This window comes from Thalassophryne amazonica, chromosome 4 (assembly GCF_902500255.1).
Source record: "Thalassophryne amazonica chromosome 4, fThaAma1.1, whole genome shotgun sequence".
Lineage (NCBI taxonomy): Eukaryota > Metazoa > Chordata > Actinopteri > Batrachoidiformes > Batrachoididae > Thalassophryne > Thalassophryne amazonica.
Window position 1 is genome coordinate 95,593,786 of NC_047106.1, and position 17,481 is coordinate 95,611,266.

At 40.7% G+C, this 17,481-nt stretch overlaps 1 protein-coding gene and 1 long non-coding RNA gene across 4 annotated transcripts in view; one reads left to right on the top strand and one right to left on the bottom strand.

The window, feature by feature from the left end:
- The window catches only part of LOC117508507, a 39,135-nt gene extending 30,108 nt beyond the window's left edge, over window positions 1–9,027 (bottom strand). The window contains exons 1-2 of the long non-coding RNA XR_004560110.1: window positions 9,013–9,027; window positions 6,939–6,947 (exon numbers count right to left, since the gene is read on the bottom strand). This is a non-coding gene — a long non-coding RNA (uncharacterized LOC117508507). The remainder of the gene's footprint in view (window positions 1–6,938; window positions 6,948–9,012) is intronic.
- schip1 (schwannomin interacting protein 1) overlaps window positions 1–17,481 on the top strand; it is a 1,140,784-nt gene that overhangs the window by 314,569 nt on the left and 808,734 nt on the right. The window lies entirely within an intron of this gene.

The following is a 17,481-nucleotide window of genomic DNA, read 5'->3' on the forward strand; positions in this document are numbered from 1 at the left end:
AAGTGAATAATGTGTAAATAATTTAGAGGTGATTCAGCAGAGGGAGTGCTTTAGTTAAGGCATGTGAAGATTACACTGTGAAACAAATCGTTATCTAGGTAACTAGATCAATCTAACTGCGCAGATTAAACAGCTAACAGATACAGAAAAACACCGCTGTGCTCCGGAACAGGAAGTGATACAATACCGCAGTTTTTAATCTAATCTATTTCTTCCCAAGTCTGTGTACCACAGATTCTTGCCCCTTCTTGTGTCCTCATTTTAAACACAATCAGGCCTGTATTGAAGGAATTAAGGCTAAGTAAGCTTTTCACATAGCAAGATTATGTGCATCAATTAGCAGTCAAGCACAGTCTCTCTAACCTTAAGTTCTTATGCTATCACTTCAAACTATGCGTTATTTCTCTTTGCTTTTCACCACTCATTCTTTCCTCTTGTTCTCGCCTCTCTGCTTCCCTCATTAATCAGGTCTGCAGGCTTTCTCCTCCTTACGGCTTTCTGCTTCATTAAGCCTGAAACAGCAATGGACCACTGCTAATGGACAGCCCCAGCCCTAACTCACAGCTCAGACCTAGCTTTTAGTGTTTGTGTGGAGTGCGTGTGAAGCTTGCAGTTTGTCCGCTGTCCAACCTGTGTAGTCAGTGTAAAGTTATATAAAGGCTTCACAGCTTCTCTTATGTGTCTGTTTAACTGGTGGTTTGTGGGAGGTTTTACAGTTGTATGGAAACAACTGTCACATCGTGATCTTCACCTTACTTATCGCACATGACAACACATTACAAGCAAATAATGCTGAATACACTTTAACAAACCTTCTTTGGATGCTAAATAAAATTTCAAATACGGCCATATACAACTGAGGCTAAAAGGCCCTCGGGGAGCTTGTATTCCTTATTCTGCATGTCTTTTACAGCTTCATCCACAAATGCCTTTACAGTGTTATTAGGCAACAATGCTGATCCCTCCATTTGAGCATAATACACTATAAAAGAGACTTTATAGATGCATGCACTTTATTTACCTTCAGCCCTTTGCATATATATTGCTGTGCACCCTCCAGTGCAGTCGTTAGCACAGTGAGGCTGTGCAAGGCTGCAGAGGAGGATAGGTACACAGTACTGAGTGGTGCTGTAAAAGGATCACTTTTACTGTGTGTTTGTGCTGGCATGTTAATGGCTAGGTTTACAACTCTGGTTATGGCCCACCTGAGGAGATGGGAGTGGTGACTACACAGGGGAAATGCTGCTGGAAAAAGGGAGGAGCACTCCTCTATCTTGAATGCGAAAAAAAATCGATGTGCACAACTATCCATATCAGTTTTGTTCCTATGGTAAAGTGGCGTTCACATGCACATTCTAGTCCAGCAAATGTCAAAGCAGTGAGAGTGCACACATAAAGTAGAATGCGGCAAAAGAAGTTATCAGTTTTCATTGTCAAAGCGCTTGCATATTGGACGTCCTGGCTGTCACACAGTCAAAACTCTCCATATGCACAGGCACCAAAGGGGGCACCAAATACTCACTCCTTTTTTTTTTTTTTGGTACTTTTTGCAATTACCACTACAACCCTAATTAATACTCTGTCAAGTTTAATGCAGTGCAACATCAACAACCCAAATTCCCCATAAACGGGGCCACTTCTATGAGAGCTGCACAAGATTTTACTGCATGAAAATTCAGTAGCTATATATTATATATTATTATCACTTTACCGAGGTGTTGCTAGGTCGGTATCGTAGATTTACGTCAACGCTACCTGGCTATACCCACCCGCTGTGCGTAAATAACTGACGTCATAGCGCGCACAGCCCAAGAACTGTCCGCACTGAGGGAAAAAAAAAAGCTGTCCGCAGAGGAAAAGATGAAAAGGCGAGAAGTGTGTTTTGGTCCCAATATGGATATTCTGGATGATTTTCTCATGGATAGTACGCCGATGAACAGCAACTAAAGCAGCCAGCTTGATGAGGACGCACTAGGCAGAGCTGACATTTTCCATTAGGTATGCTTATTATTTAGATCAAGGATGAATGCTGCGAAAACGGAAAGTTCATATGATTAATATTTTTGGAAAAATTATTGATATTAGCTATCAGTGAACAATGGATCTTGTGCTGCAATGCACCATGGGAGTTTATGGTTTTGGGGTTTTAAATGTTTTTATTGTGGTTTATGTTAGTTTAACAGTGTTGTTAGTGTTATTAATTTATTGTGTTGTTGTAGTTCAGTTGGTTTAGTCAGTTTAGTTAAGTGTCATGTAGCCTTTACCATGAGTGAAAAGTTTGATGTCTTTCACCACCATCTCCATTTATGGGTCTGTAATGGTAAAAGCGCCCGCTTGTGGCAGAATGCAAAAAAAAAAAAAAGACAAAAAGCTCCGCGTTCGTGTGTGTGAGCATGCATGGAAAGTCAATCATGGACAAATTAGGGAGAGCTGACCTTTGCTGTTTGGTATCCTTATGTATTTTGGGTCTTGGATGGACGCTGCCAAATTGGAATATTGATAGGACTAATATTTTTGGAGAAACTATGGATATTAACTAACAACACTGAACAATGGATGTTGATAATTACATTCTGGACTCACACGCCATTCCAACTCATGACAGAAACTCTGCATAATTTATTTCGACCCTTAAAAAATGTCAGCTACCTATTTTATAAACACTACCCAATCTAGAACCTGGGGATCCCTACGGGCAACACACTAGTATGTGTGTGTGCATGTGTGTGTGTGTGTGTGTGTATACATATACAGTATAATACCAGGATTCTTCCTAAAGCTGGCCATCTGTCTAAACTGAGCAAATGGGGGAGAAGGGCATTAGTCAGGGAGGTGACCGAGAACCTTTTGGTCACTCTGTCAGAGCTCCCAGATCTCCAGTATTCCTCTGTGAAGGGATGAGAACCTTCCAGGAGGACCAATCTGGCCTGTATGGTAGAGTGGCCAGATGGAATCCAGTCCTGAGTAAAAGGCACATGGCAGCCCATGTTTGCCAAATGGAAGCTGAAGGACTCTCAGACCATGGGAAACAAAATTCTCTGGTTGGTGAGACAGACTGAACTCTTTGGCATGAATGCCAGGCGTCATGGTTGGAGGAAACCGGAGTCCCTTAATACAGAGAGTAGTGACAACTGCCATTTTGGGGCCAATTGTGCTGAACTACTAAACTAACCTTTTATGTTTTCAACATTTTTTATCAGTTAATTACATACAGCAACACATCCAGGTACACGTACTAGCAAAATAAATACAGTCGATTGCAAAAGTATTAGTATTTCAACACATGGTATTTCATGCATTTTAATTTATTTATGGCATTTTGAATACCAAAAGTAAATCAGGCTTCTTAATATAAAAATTTCTAAAATTGTCTTCCTTAGACTCAATCTGAAAGTAAATCTCTACAACTTGATATAAATTAATTAAAAATATAAAAGCAAAGATGATGGGTTGCATAAGTAATTGGCCCCTTTGGTATAATAATTGTAAATAATCAGTTTAATTGCCAGTTTTCTTCAGACAAGTCAGGGGATGGATACATGAACATTTCCAAGTCACTGAATATGTCTTGAACTTTATTTACATCAGTTATGAAGAAATTCAAACACTATGGCTCTCTGTGGTAACTCTGTGTGGAGTAGACAGTTCTCAAAAACTGAGTGACTGTGCAAGAAGAAGAAGAGTGAGGAAAGCCACCAAGATTTACTGTTTGTATTTGAAATGCCATAAACAAATTAAAATGTGTGAAATACCAAGTGGCTGAATACTTTTGCAAGCCACTGTAGTTAAGCTATCAAGTTTACATAAATTTACAATTTATGATGATTTATTTAATTAATTTAAAATCTGATTTATGCTTCTGTAACTCCGTTTCATGACGTCGACATGCGTGACAGTTTTAACGTTCCCCATTGCTTATGCTTTATTCTGGATTAATTTGGCCCTCAACAAGTTTTTCTTTCTACAATAATCATCTCCAATTCAAAGGTAAATTGTACAATTTCCTGTTTTTCTGACTTCGTGCTGTAAATTTGCAGACTTTCCTGCCAAACGCATTTGATCCATTATCGAAATGTATCAGCATGCGTGCTGCAAAAACTATTACAATATGAGAGTAAACAGTGAAACCAGAAAAGTGTCAAATCACAGGCTTTTGCTGTGCCTGATTTAGCAGGTGCACATCAGACTGTGGGTCCATGTCTGAGCATGGTTTGAACAAAATAAATGGTCTGGATTTAATCACGGAAATGACTTCAGTCCCACTTTCCTTGAATCAGTGAATATCAGTGCAGAACCTTAATTTAGTACCGCTGTTAAGGTACACGTCCAGACTGCTCTGTCCGGTATATGCGAGGGGGTTTTCAATGGGAATATATTGCAGTCAGATGGGATGTTAATTTTGTCCGATGTGAACGAAAATTGGTTATACAAAATCGGTTATATACTGTGTTTATTTCATGGAAAACTATACAAAAACATACAATTTATACAATGATGGTTTAGTCGAGTTTTATGGTACATGGGACTGAACACTAAATTTACTAATATACATTAGTAATATACATTCCAGATGCACTGTGTATATGCCAACTCAAAACGAGTACCAATTTTGGCTGGTGACGTAACCAACATAAAGCTGGTACCCTGGACCACGGGGAACTTTAGATTCTCATCTGCTTCTTGTGATTGAATCTGAAAATTAGCATTGTCTTGATGGTGTGAGGATCTATATAGGACATCTTTATTTCTTCTACAGTCTATGTCTGCAATGTCATTATATCTCTGAACCCGGGTCATTAACAGTCACCAATCCTCATCTTCCCATAGAGAATCAGTTAATGAGCATTGCTGGCTGTTATTTTCACAGCACACCATGTCTAATTCACACACAAAGGCAGTTTGTGGCAATTTGTGTAATTAATAGGACACACATCTGCACTATAGTCCAAATTGTATTTCTCCAGGGTGGTGCTCTGGCCTGACACCACACGAATGCTCATTCTGTTGCCCAGACAACCTCTGAAATGTGTGTCTTTGTGCCTGTGGCTGTGCGGATGTGTTGTATGTCTTTGCCACTGGTAACTCCTCATTTTCTACAGCTGGCTGTCTGCATTGACTAACCCCAGACGAACAGACCGAGGCTTCCACAGACTTTACCTTCACACATGACTGTATTCAACAATGTGACATAGAGACATAAATCCTGCAACTTTTAGTCTTTTCTAATCTCTGTGTAGATGCTGTTGTTCATGGATTGTTTGTTTACCTTCACAACTTTGATGCTGTGTATCACTTTCTTCCTGCTCCATTTGCTCTTTCTCAGTATGCAGCTCCTCTCCTATCTGTCTTTGACACTGACGGTCATTAACCGAACTCCCGGAGCAGACACAACCACTCTGTGTGCAATTGGGTTAGTATAAGCGAGCATATTGGCGCTCCAGCCAGCTCTCATACGTATGGGGTCACTCAGGGACAACATGGCCTGTGTCTAGGCAATGAGTCCCAATACATGCCAACAAATCTATGCACTGGTGCCAGAAGACAAGAGTAGCCAGAAATGGCTGCAGATAACATCACCTGTCTAAGCGTTTTGCTATCTCGTCCATGCAAACACAGATTGTACTGACACTTTCTGTGTCCCTGTAGCAGAGGAGGAGCAATGAGGATGTGAGTGTGATAGCAGAGATGGCGCCGGCTGGCTGGTTAGCCAAAGGACCCCAGGGAGACTTGACTGATAGAGCCATCCTCCAAGCCCTCTGGATCGCCTGCAAATGTGTGAGCAAAGCTGTGTCGTGTGGCAGATGGTGTAATGGTGTTTAAAGTGGTTAGTTTACCATCGCCATGGGTCTGGTCAAGACAGTTTTTTGGCACTTAGAGGGCTGGAAATACTGGAGTTATTGGTTTAGGAGCACTGGCCAGGGTCCAAATGCAGCTACCAAGCAGGGAAGGGTTCAGGATTTTATAGGCAGGGTTGTCGGGAGAGAGAAGAGTGCTGTTGAAGTGATTGGCATTACTGGAGAGCTTCTCTTTGTCCACATCTGTTATATTGTTAGCAGGAATACTTCATACTAATGGACTCATTTTCACAAATGCTGTGACAAAGGTCAAGCCCACAAGAGAGTAGAAGAAGTGCAGTGCATCTGGAAAGTAATCACAGTGCTTCACTTTCCACAATTTGATATGTTACAGCCTTTTTCCAAAATGGAATAAATTAATTTTTCCCTCAAAATTCTGCTCATAACACTCCATAATGATGGCATGAAAACATCTTTTTTTTTTTTTTTTTTGCAAAGTTATTAAAAATTAAAAAAACAAGAAATCACATGTACATAACTGGCACTCATGGTGCTTGTGCATGCTAAAAATGAATGATGCGCAGCAGAAAACACAAAGGAAGTGCTTCATAAGAGGAAAGCAATGACTGATTGTAGGAAAAGTGTTTCTCTCTGCTGTGCATCAATGATGTTTTGCACACACGAGCACCATGAGTACGAGTTATGTGCACCCCCTGCAAATACTGTATGTATGTACCCTTTGTTCAATATGTTGTTGATGTACCTTTGGCAGTAATTACAGCCTCAAGTCTTCTTGAATATGATGCCACAAGCTTGGTGCACCTATCTTTGGGCAGTTTTGTCCATTCCTCTTTGCAGAACCTCTCAAGCTCCATCGGGTTGGATGGGGAGCGTCAGTGCACAGCCATTTTCAGATCTCTCCAGAGATGTTCAGTCAGATTCAGGTCTGGGCACTCGAGGATATTCATAGAGTTGTCCTGAAGCCACTCCTTTGATATCTTGGCTGTGTGCTTAGGGTCATTGTCCTGCTGAAAGATGAACCATCGCACCAGTCTGAGGTCAAGAGCACTCTGGAGCCTTTTGGCAAACTCTAGGTGGGCTGCAATTTGCCTTTTACTAAGTACATCTGTCTGGCCACTCTACCATACAGGCCTGATTGGTGGATTGCTGCAGAGATGGTTGTCCTTCTGGAAGGGTTTCTTCTCTCCACAGAGGAATGCTGGAGCTCTGACAGGGTGACCATCCGGTTCTTGGTTCAAAGATTTTCAGAAGAGATACATGACCAAAAACATCTAATGTCATTTCAGTCAATGACTAGCTTGCAAGTCTCAGAACCATAGTGTAACAATGGAAACAGGATCAGACACTAGAACCCCGACTATGGAGATTTCTACCATCCGGGGAGGATGATCCCACTTTTACAACTGCTCAAAGTAACTGGATAGAACAACAGAGTCATCTGCCATCCCACCATTATTGTGATGGGGCAAGCTGTGTAGGTTTGGAGGCATTTAGTGGTTTGATTCCACTGTAAGCAGGCCAAGGATCACAAGACAGCAGATGGTGAGTCAGCTGCTCACAGACTCCTCTCACAAATTCCTCCTTGTCGACTCTGATGATCTGCTTTCTGAGCTCCTTGTACAGTCCAGAATTCCAAGCACTTTGACTCATCTGGAAGATATTCAGAGTGCCCTCAGAAATGAAACATCTCCTCCTGTGGACATTGGGGACTCCAGTGCTATCTGTTGAAACTTTCAGGATCTGGTCATGGAAGAACTCTGACATTCCATTTGAATATGCAGTCAAGTGTCCATGTTTGCAGTTCCTCAAGTCAGATTACACATCGGCGGCGTGACTCCAGTTGCAGCATCCTTCACCCACTTTTCCTCAATTTGGATGACAGACTAATTCAAGTTTAGTGCACACAATGTCAAATGTATATGTGTTGTCTTTAATTTTGATGTGTGCCATTATTATGGTAAATAAGTAATAATTGTGGATTAATTGCTGTATCTTGTCTGAGGTAATTGGAGTGTAAATGCAATTGCCCTTTTTTGGGATCAATAAAGCTTCTGAAGTCTGAAACCCTGACAAAAAAGTCTGATCTTGGAGTTTATTCTTGGGCATTGAACAGTCAGAGGTCTTGTGGGTCTTCTCCTGAATTTTTACAGAAGGTACAGTAAATCTCTGGTCAGAGTTCACAGGTTATTTCTGTAGACCCTACGAGTCCAGTCTGTGAGCGTCAGCCACTGGTGCTGTCATTTGCTGCATCCATGACACCATGGATGTGCCTTGGGACCTTGGGGGCAACCACCCAAGCAGACAACTCATCCCCACAGTTGTAAAATAACAGTCTGTCTACTGCAGCCAGGTGAACCATGCACATCTCCTTTGGCTTCTCCAGCCATCTGGGTGCTCAACACTCAAGCACCTATGTCATGGATCATGGATGGAGAAATGCAACAGCCAAAATGTTGAAGCAGGTGATCCCACACAATACAAGTGATATTTCTCATCCTCCTCCATTCTGCTCCTGTAGACCTTACATTTCCATAGAACTTTCCTGTGTCTGCCCACAAGAACATGATCATTCTGCTTAGCTGTCCATGTAGTATTGGAATACTGTTTCCAATAGAATACCATGTGCAGTACCATAACCTTTAAGCATTTGTTATACCCTGGCCTAGGGGTGAACCTTTACATCACCTAAAGTGACTCCCCTCCTCCCCAGTTCCAAGGTTGACTAAACCACAACAGTCTGCAGTCCAAAATATGACAGGTTTATTTTTCATACTCAAAATGAGGTCAAATAGGAAAAAGGCTTCAGGGTGAGAAAAGCCCAAAATAACAGACAATCTCTCCAGAATTCTGCTCTTACCTTTTTATCAAATGAAACAACCAAAAGACAGTCTTCTTATGTAAGACTCCTAAAGAATAAACAGGAGAAAACGTTATCAAAATAAAATGTCTTCTCACCCCTACTAAACAACATTTGGTCTGCTTTTCAAGCAAGTATTTACATTACAATAGTTACAACATTTGGTTTTCAAAATTAGTCCTCAGTTACAGACACACACACACACACACACACACACACACACACACACACACACACACACACACACACACACACACACACACACACACACACACACACACACACACACACACACACACACACACACACACACACACACACACACACACACACACACACACACACACACACACAGAGAAAGCGGCGCCCTTGGCATTGGTTTCAGCCTTCCTTTTAAAGCTAGTGCCTCCATTGCTGGACGAATCAGCCGGTGCCGCCTGTAACAAGCTCACCTGGAAACGGAAACTCACAGCGAACACAGGGTGAACAGCACCTCACTCAGGTGGGGAGGGGAAACACACTTATGCACTGCAAAGATACTAAATATGACCCAGGATCATAACAGCAAAAGGACAGCAAAACCATTCACTGGCAAATATTTCACCTCATTCTGCATGGCCGCTCTCTTTGCAGGATTCACCCAATAGGAATGCTGCTTAATGCATTTATTATAACAACATTAATATTATGGAACAACACGGTGGTTTGGCCTTTCCTGATAATATCTCAGACCCCAAGACACTGAAAAAACATTTTGTTAAGTTTTTTGCTATTACTGTTTTTGTAATCTACTTTATCTATATGTCATTCTGAATAACAGTTTCTCTATGATATCTCCACTCCTAATTGAGCTGGAGATTCATTGTAAATTCTTAACAACTCACCTTGAAATGTTCAGCAATTTAGGCTAGTATCTCACTGTGCTGTGACAGCATGTCAACGGCATTAGTGAAGAAATTCACGCAGTTAGGTGTGATGAATGCTTAATTTGTAAAGTGGGAGGTCCCGGAGCGCAGAGGATGGGTGGCTCCGGTGCAGAAAAAAAAAAGAAGGGCGGGGGGGGGCTTGCGAACAACGCTGTGCACCACACCGAAAATAAACTGGGCATTAATAACACTAGTCACACCAAATCCGGTACAGTGGTCCCTCGTTTATCACGGGAGTTACGTTCCCCGCGTTCACACTGGGCGACTGCAGCCACAGGTTGCCATGTAATCCCTATCCGCGAAGTAGCGCTGTTTTAAGGCTGTAAAACCCCTCACTACACACTTTTCTCAAACAGGCATTAACATTTTCTCACTTTTCTCTCTTCTGTAAACACTCTCTTTTTTCTTCTGTGCGAGATGATTATGAACAGACACACGCAGAACACAATGTGTGGCTCTCCCTTCACTCACTGCCTCCAGGGGTACGGATGCGGGACCCGCAAAGAATCCAAGTCCTCTCTCGGTGGCCATCCGGATCAAAACAGCGAGCGTAGCCTCTGGACCTGTTGCCAGATTTTGCGCAATTCTGCACAGCAGACAGGAGAGCGGCGGTGTGATTGGCAGTGAGAGCAATCGCGGTGATTTTTTTAAATATTTTGTTAGTCAAGAGAGGTCGCGGATCACGGATCCAGTATAAATAGCTGGCGGAGCCATCGTCAGAGATTCTGGAGTGCGCTCCGGCTTGCTCCCCCTCAAATTAAGCCCTGGGTGTGATGTTCACAGCCGTTCACCGCTCCCTCACCTGAGCCATGGGCTGGCTGAGGACAGCAGTGGAAATAAGGTTAATGCTGCTGGTCGGCGCCCACCCCATGCACTCACTACGCCAACACTCCTGGACATCATTCTACATCATTCTCATTCGTTTCTTATTGTTTCTTCTTCTTCTTCTTGTTATTTATTATTAATTATTATTATTTTATTATTTATTTTACTTTATTTTATTATTTATTTTACTTTATTTTATTATTATTTATAGTGCTTTTTGTGCCTGAAGTTGGGAGAATTTTCACAGCCTCTTTCACATAATAACAATATAATAGTCCACAGCCATCCTGAGCACTGTGTGTGCATACGTGTTATCATTTTAGCCATGCCAGTGACGCTCAACATCCGTGAGAGTGCTGTGCGGCAAATTCTTGCACCTGCAAATGCCGCACAAGTGCAGATCGACTTTCACGGGTATGCCACACGCCATATCAGTGGCTCTCACATGGTACATATATGTGCTCCAGGGTTGTGGCCGTATTTTTTCTGCCAATCCAGACAGCGTTCAGTGGACAGTTGGCCGCCATGCCCACAAGACCAATACAGTGAGATTTCATATGAAAAAGTTGTCATTTTTCACATGCTTTGCCTCAGTTTTGTGTCTCCGCCAACTCTCCACCAGTCGCAATCCAATGAGATACTACCCTTAGGTTTTACTTCTATGTCTTCATGGGGAAAGAGAAACAATTGCTTTCCCATCTTCTATCAAGTAATCTCAAAATGTTAGAATTTCCACTTTAGATCAAAATGGGTTAGGTTTTGTGGATTGGTTAAGTTTATTTTGACATCACAGTTTGTACACTGTTGCATGTCTTTGGTTTACTATCCCGGTTTGCTTTTGCTACATCAGTCTGTGTTTCCAGCCATATCTTAGCCCCAGTCTGATTTATCTGGTTACATTTTGTCTGCATGTCCTCTGTGTATGTATGTGCACAGGCAGGGAGCCGACGACTGTGTGATGGAGTTAATTGAGTTCATGAGCAAAACAAACACAGCTGGCCAATGTTCTGCAGTACTGCAAGATGAAGGAGTGGCAACCGGGAATGTGCTGCTAGCACTTCACATCAGGAAACTCATCAAGTATTGAAAAGGAAAACCAACTTAGCCTGAGAGCTAAACGAGGAGCAGAAGATAAACAGGAGAACGTGAGGGTGAAGAAGTCAAAAACACAACTGGAAGAACAGGAGAGGTTTTTACTTTGCTGGAGGACATTGTATGAACCATAGAATGACTTCGGGGAGAAGCAATATTAGATATAATGCAGCAGTGTGCGGACAACAGGCGATTACTACTTTTGGCTGGTGTGGATTTGTACCCTCTCAGTCTGTCTGTCTTTTGAATTGAGTTAAGGGACATTTAGAGGAGCACCAGCACTGTTTAAAATTGTATGTGTGTTAATAAGTGCATGTACATCAGTTGGAGGTGCAAAGGACAGATTTACACTCTGTGTATAGGAGAGAAGGCCATTTTACAGACATTATAGCTCTCTCTCACTCTCTTCTGTATTTCTATGGCTGGCCTTGGTCCAGTTTCATTTCTTTGGAGCCCACAGGCTTTTTCTTGTCCTGTCTTCTGGTCACCAACATACGGTTCATGTTCTCCAGCATTCCTCACTCACTGACTCCCCATCGTGTCAATTATTTCTATTTGCACACTGCCGTATCTCTGCATTTCAGTCAGTTCTTGAAAGTAGATCATCTTCCTTGAATGTAAATTCCTACTGGCATCACTGTTGAGACTATGACAGATGTTTCTGCTATGCATCATTGAAACTGTTCAGCAAGACATCAACATGGTGAAACGCTCTGTATGTACGGTTGTGCTCAAAACTTTACATACTCTGACAGATATACAATTTTTTGGCCATTTTTCAGAGATATGAATAGCACAAAACTTTTTTTCCACTCATGGTTAGTGGTTGGTGGTTGTGTGAAGCCATTTATTGTGAAACAACTGTGTTTACTCTTTTTAAATCATAATGACAACAGAAACTACCCAAATGATCCTGACCGAAAGTTTACATACCCGTGTTCTTAATGCTATGTGTTGCCCCCTTTTACATCAATGACAGCTTGTAGTCTTTTGTGGTAGTTGTGGATGAGGCCCTCTGACGGTAAAGCTGCCACTGGATATGTTTTTAAACCAGTAACTGGGGAATGTGTTAGAGCTACGGTGCATTTTATGAAGGAAGTCCTTCAAACTCAGCACCATGGAAGTCAAGGCAGTGGAATCCTGCATACAAATTGAGAAACACAAGATTGCAAATTCAGCATGCCAACAGAGGGCAGGTATGGCTCAGTTCTGGTTCTGCCCTCGTCTCCACTTCGCCTCAGACAATAGCACCACTCCAAGCATATCTTCAAACAACACTTAGATGTGCACGTACCTTATTGTGACGTTTGTCTTCAAGTTATTTCCAAGTGGCATTCAAAAAAGTCTTAAAGTCTTAAATCTATATGGCCTTAAGCTGTAAGAAAGCTGTTTTATGTAGTTGCATCTCTTACAATTACAATTGTCTCTTACAGCAATTCTGCATTCACTTGCAATTTATAGCTCATCAACTTCCTCCTAGTATAGAGTTATTGTTGGCCAAGCTAGATCAGTTCAGGTAACTGGTCCATTCCCACCTCTAGAAAGCACCAATCTACCTGTAACATTTGTGATGTGGCTAAATGTGTAAACTGTAACTGCAGAAAGAGCTGAATTTCATGAACAAAATGGAGGAAAAAGCGAAGCAAAGATGACATTTGGCACTATTGTCCTCCTTTTGGGACAAAATGTACAGAAAATTTAGACACACACACAAAAGCGATAATAAAATTCAGTGTTCTACACATTCTAAAAAAAGCCTTCTTTTTGGCCCATGGTTGCATGGTTTGACAAATATTTTTTCCACAAGAGACACCGTGCCTGCTGTCATGGCTAAACAAAACCAGATGAAACCATGAGCCATCAGTTTAATACTCTGCTCATCTACTGTTGAGTTACAGTAAAGGAGATTAAAATTTAAACCCTCTCAGAAGCAATGTCATTGGAAAGAGAAGATGTTATAGCTGGGAGGCTACCTTGTGCTCTCATTGGATGTCATGCTTTGTTACTGGGAATGTACTCTTTCTGTAAATATCCATATGTATGTGAACTATAAATATCCATATTTAAGCATATTTTTTTGCCAAATACTAATTATAAATGTTGTGAATGTGACTTAAAGGGCAATGCTGTGACACAGCACAGTACCAGCACATGCTCCCAGACTTGACCTGGCAAAAGTCAGTCTGTGTTGCTATTTCTGAAATAAATACATTGAAAGATGATAACTTGAAATAAAATTCTGTTTGCCAAAATATTTTTGTATGTTTTTCATGATTATTAAACCTGATAATGTTGAAACTTCATGCCAAGTCACTGAACATTTATCTAGCGCTTTCCAAAAATCAATGTATTGAAGAAGATAAACCCCTGAAATAAAACTACATTACAACAATACACATATAAATTAAATACAACAGATAAAAATCTCAAAGTGCTAGAAAACATAGAAAAATCTCAAACTAAAAAGTAAATAACAACCAAAACCTCAACCAACCTTGCGTAACTATATGTACATCCTCATTAAATCTAAGCCTTGGAAAATAAATATGTCTTGAGTCTGAACTTGAAAATACAGACATAAATTGAATGTAAACTCTCTACCACCTGTTGTCTTCTTATTAACCCCAGGAACATAAAATAGATTTTGATGAAATTTTGAAAGCAATTTAGTCAGTGGGACAAAGTAAAGTAAATAAGCTAATTTATTTGCAAAAATCCCCCGCAAAGTCCCTCTGTTAAATAAAAGACGTGCAGAAGAGGTTACAATTTGCCAAAGAACACATCAACTGGCCTCAAGAGAAATGGAGGAATATTTTGTGGACTGATTAGAGTAAAATTGCTCTTTTTGGGTCCAAGGGCTGCAGACAGTTTGTGAGACGACCCCCAAACTCTGAATTCAAGCCACAGTTCACATTGAAGACAGTGAAGCATGGTGGTGCAAGCATCATGATATGGGCATGTTTCTCCTACTATGGTGTTGGGCCTATATATCGCATACCAGGTATCATGGATCAGTTTGGATATGTCAAAATACTTGAAGAGGTCATGTTGCCTTATGCTGAAGAGGACATGCCCTTGAAATTGGTGTTTCAACAAGACAGTGACCCCAAGCACACTAGTAAACCAGCAAAATCTTGGTTCCAAACCAACAAAATTAATGCCTCGCAGATGTGAAGAAATCATGAAAAACTGTGGTTATACAACTAAATACTAGTTTAGTGATTCACAGGATTGCTAAAAATGCAGTTTGAACATAATAGTTTTGAGTTTGTAGCGTCAACAGCAGATGCTACTATTATTGTGAACACCCCTTTTCTACTTTTTTTTTTTTACTAATAGCCCAATTTCATAGCCTTAAGAGTGTGCATATCATGAATGCTTGGTCTTGTTGGATTTGTAAGAATCTACTGAATCTACTGGTACCTTGTTTCCCATGTAACAATAAGAAATGTACTCAAAACCTGGATTAATCTTTTTAGTCACATAGCACTACTATTATTCTGAACACTACTGTATATACACAGTTTCTGTGAGTGCTGTTTGGAGCTGAGAAGAATGTTAGACTTTTTCCCAGTGAATGCAGGTGCCAGTGTTATGGAAACCAGTGGCATAGGTCCCTTTGGAAGAAAGATAAGGTTTACTGAGCTTGATTTCATGGATGTCACTGTGATCTTTAAGAAATTAATGGATGCAGAACTTGACAAGGTGAGTCAGCAGTCAGACTATTGATTGTTCTGTATCTCCTAAGATCCAGGATTTCAAAGTCTTCCTGGACTCAGCTATCAGAACTGCATCAGTATCAGGAATGTGCAAAATTCTGAATTTAGATTTATAATTCTGCATCATCTTGGCTACCTCAGTCCAAAATACAACTGAAAGTCAAGAACTGAATTGAAATTCTAGTAATTTTTAATTCACTTTGTAATTTTGCACAACTCTGGTTTGTATGCAGTGAATGTTTAGAGACATTCACCTATCTTGGCAATTCTTGTATCTGGGCCCTAGGTCTTTGAAGTCAGGAGACACTTAGGAAGAGGTTTGTGTTTGGCGATGCTGATGTCTTTGCAGGAGAATGAAGGCCCAAGTTGTGAAACTAAATGCTAACCAGCAAACTATGGTGGCAACTAGTTGTCTTTGGTACTCCGTCTGGCCATAGGATCTTTGCGTGCCACTGGATTGACTGCGAAGAGAGCAGTTGCTGAGGGAGACTCGGATGTACTGTATTTGCATATTGCATTGAGAGGGAACATGATGCAGCACACATGTGCCTCAGTGTTGAGGAATCCATTATCTCCTGGAGGCCAAGAGAATAGAATAGAATAGAATAATTCTTTATTGTCCACCGATGTGGAAAATTGTCTTCAGCTCACCAGCACAAAAAAGACGAAAAAACAGTCATAAAACAGTCATACAAACACACGAATAAAACAAAAATAAGATACATAAAATACATGGAAGTAAAGGAAGAAGTAGAATAAGACATAGTAAGATAAATAAAATGTACAATAAGATCTAATAAAATCAAATAAAACAAAAGTAAAGCAGTTCAGGTTTAATTTGTGGAGTGGTCACTTTTTTGAGTTCATTATGGTGACGGCATTTGGTATAAAAGATTTTTTGAAAGAACCTTTGGCCAGAGGATGCCCATGTTTCACTTGGCTACAGCAGATAGATGGCTGCCTTCAACAGGTGAGGACAGAGCAGTTGTGTGCCTGGGTGCTTGCTATCTGGGGCCCAAAATGCTACCATAGTGTGGTGGATGCTGCAACATGTAACACCAGTGCATGCTCCCAGACCTGACCTGTTGAGACTACATGATCAGTACATTGGGGTGTAATTAAAGTAAGATTGTACAGGTATCAGACAAAGCAAGTAAGGCAAATTATGTTAGCAGAATTGTTTCTCCAAGGTGTTGATGAATTGTATGAAAAACTACTAAAAAATAAATAATTGAATATTAAGTGTTACATTCCATCAGTTTTGTGTCTTCTGGTTCCATATTTATTACTCTGCCAGTGAAATCAGTGTGAACAAGTAATTTGTGCAAAATTGATTTTGTCATGGCATATTTGCAGTCCAGTACTGATTGATGCATATAAAGTTGTTTTTTTAAACTCTGGAAGATTGTTGCAAATTAATAGATGAATAAATAAATAAACTCAGAATTATCTCTCACACAAATATGGATCAGAATTGATTTGTCAGTCACAAACTGTACAAATGGCTGCCCCGCTCAAAGTGGAAAAATAAAATGCATACATAAATAAGGGTTTAGTGTTCTCTGTGATGTTCATTTTCTGGGCCTTTATAAAATGTATGATATGCAGCCAGATTTTACCCGTCACATTATACAATACAACTAAATAGGTGCAGACAGGCAGACACATATATAAGGCAATAAAAAAAACACATAAAAGCAGCTATTAGACCATAAAGTCAATAATAAAACAATAACAATATAAAACAATAAGCTATATAAGAGTATGCAGGTCACAGGGGGCAGCTGTAAATGTCTACGGCCTGTCTCATGTTCAGCTTGTCAGCGGTGGCTGTTACAAAAGGAACCATTCTTGTTTTTGTGCTGCTTGCTGATGATCTGTAGGTCTGGTTTGAAGGTCAAACTGAAGAGTTTGAATTGTTTGTGAAGGTCAGGACAGTCTATGATGGCTCTGACCTTAAGGGTGTGCTTGCACCTTCCACTTTTGTTCAGATGATGGCTATTATAGGCCTGTTTTCAGAAGTGTCAGAATACAGAGGTCACTGCTGACTGTACAGATGATCCATCGTGAAGCCTGGATGAGCTGCTGGACTGTTCTGACATTTGAAGTAAATGTTACTGGCAGATTTTCTCATGTTCTGCTGTTTTGGAATGTTGTAATGATGGGAGTAACATGAAAGAGGTCTTTGAAAGCAATGAATGGCCATTCATTTTTGTCCACTTTGCTTGTTCTTCATTCTGACATGC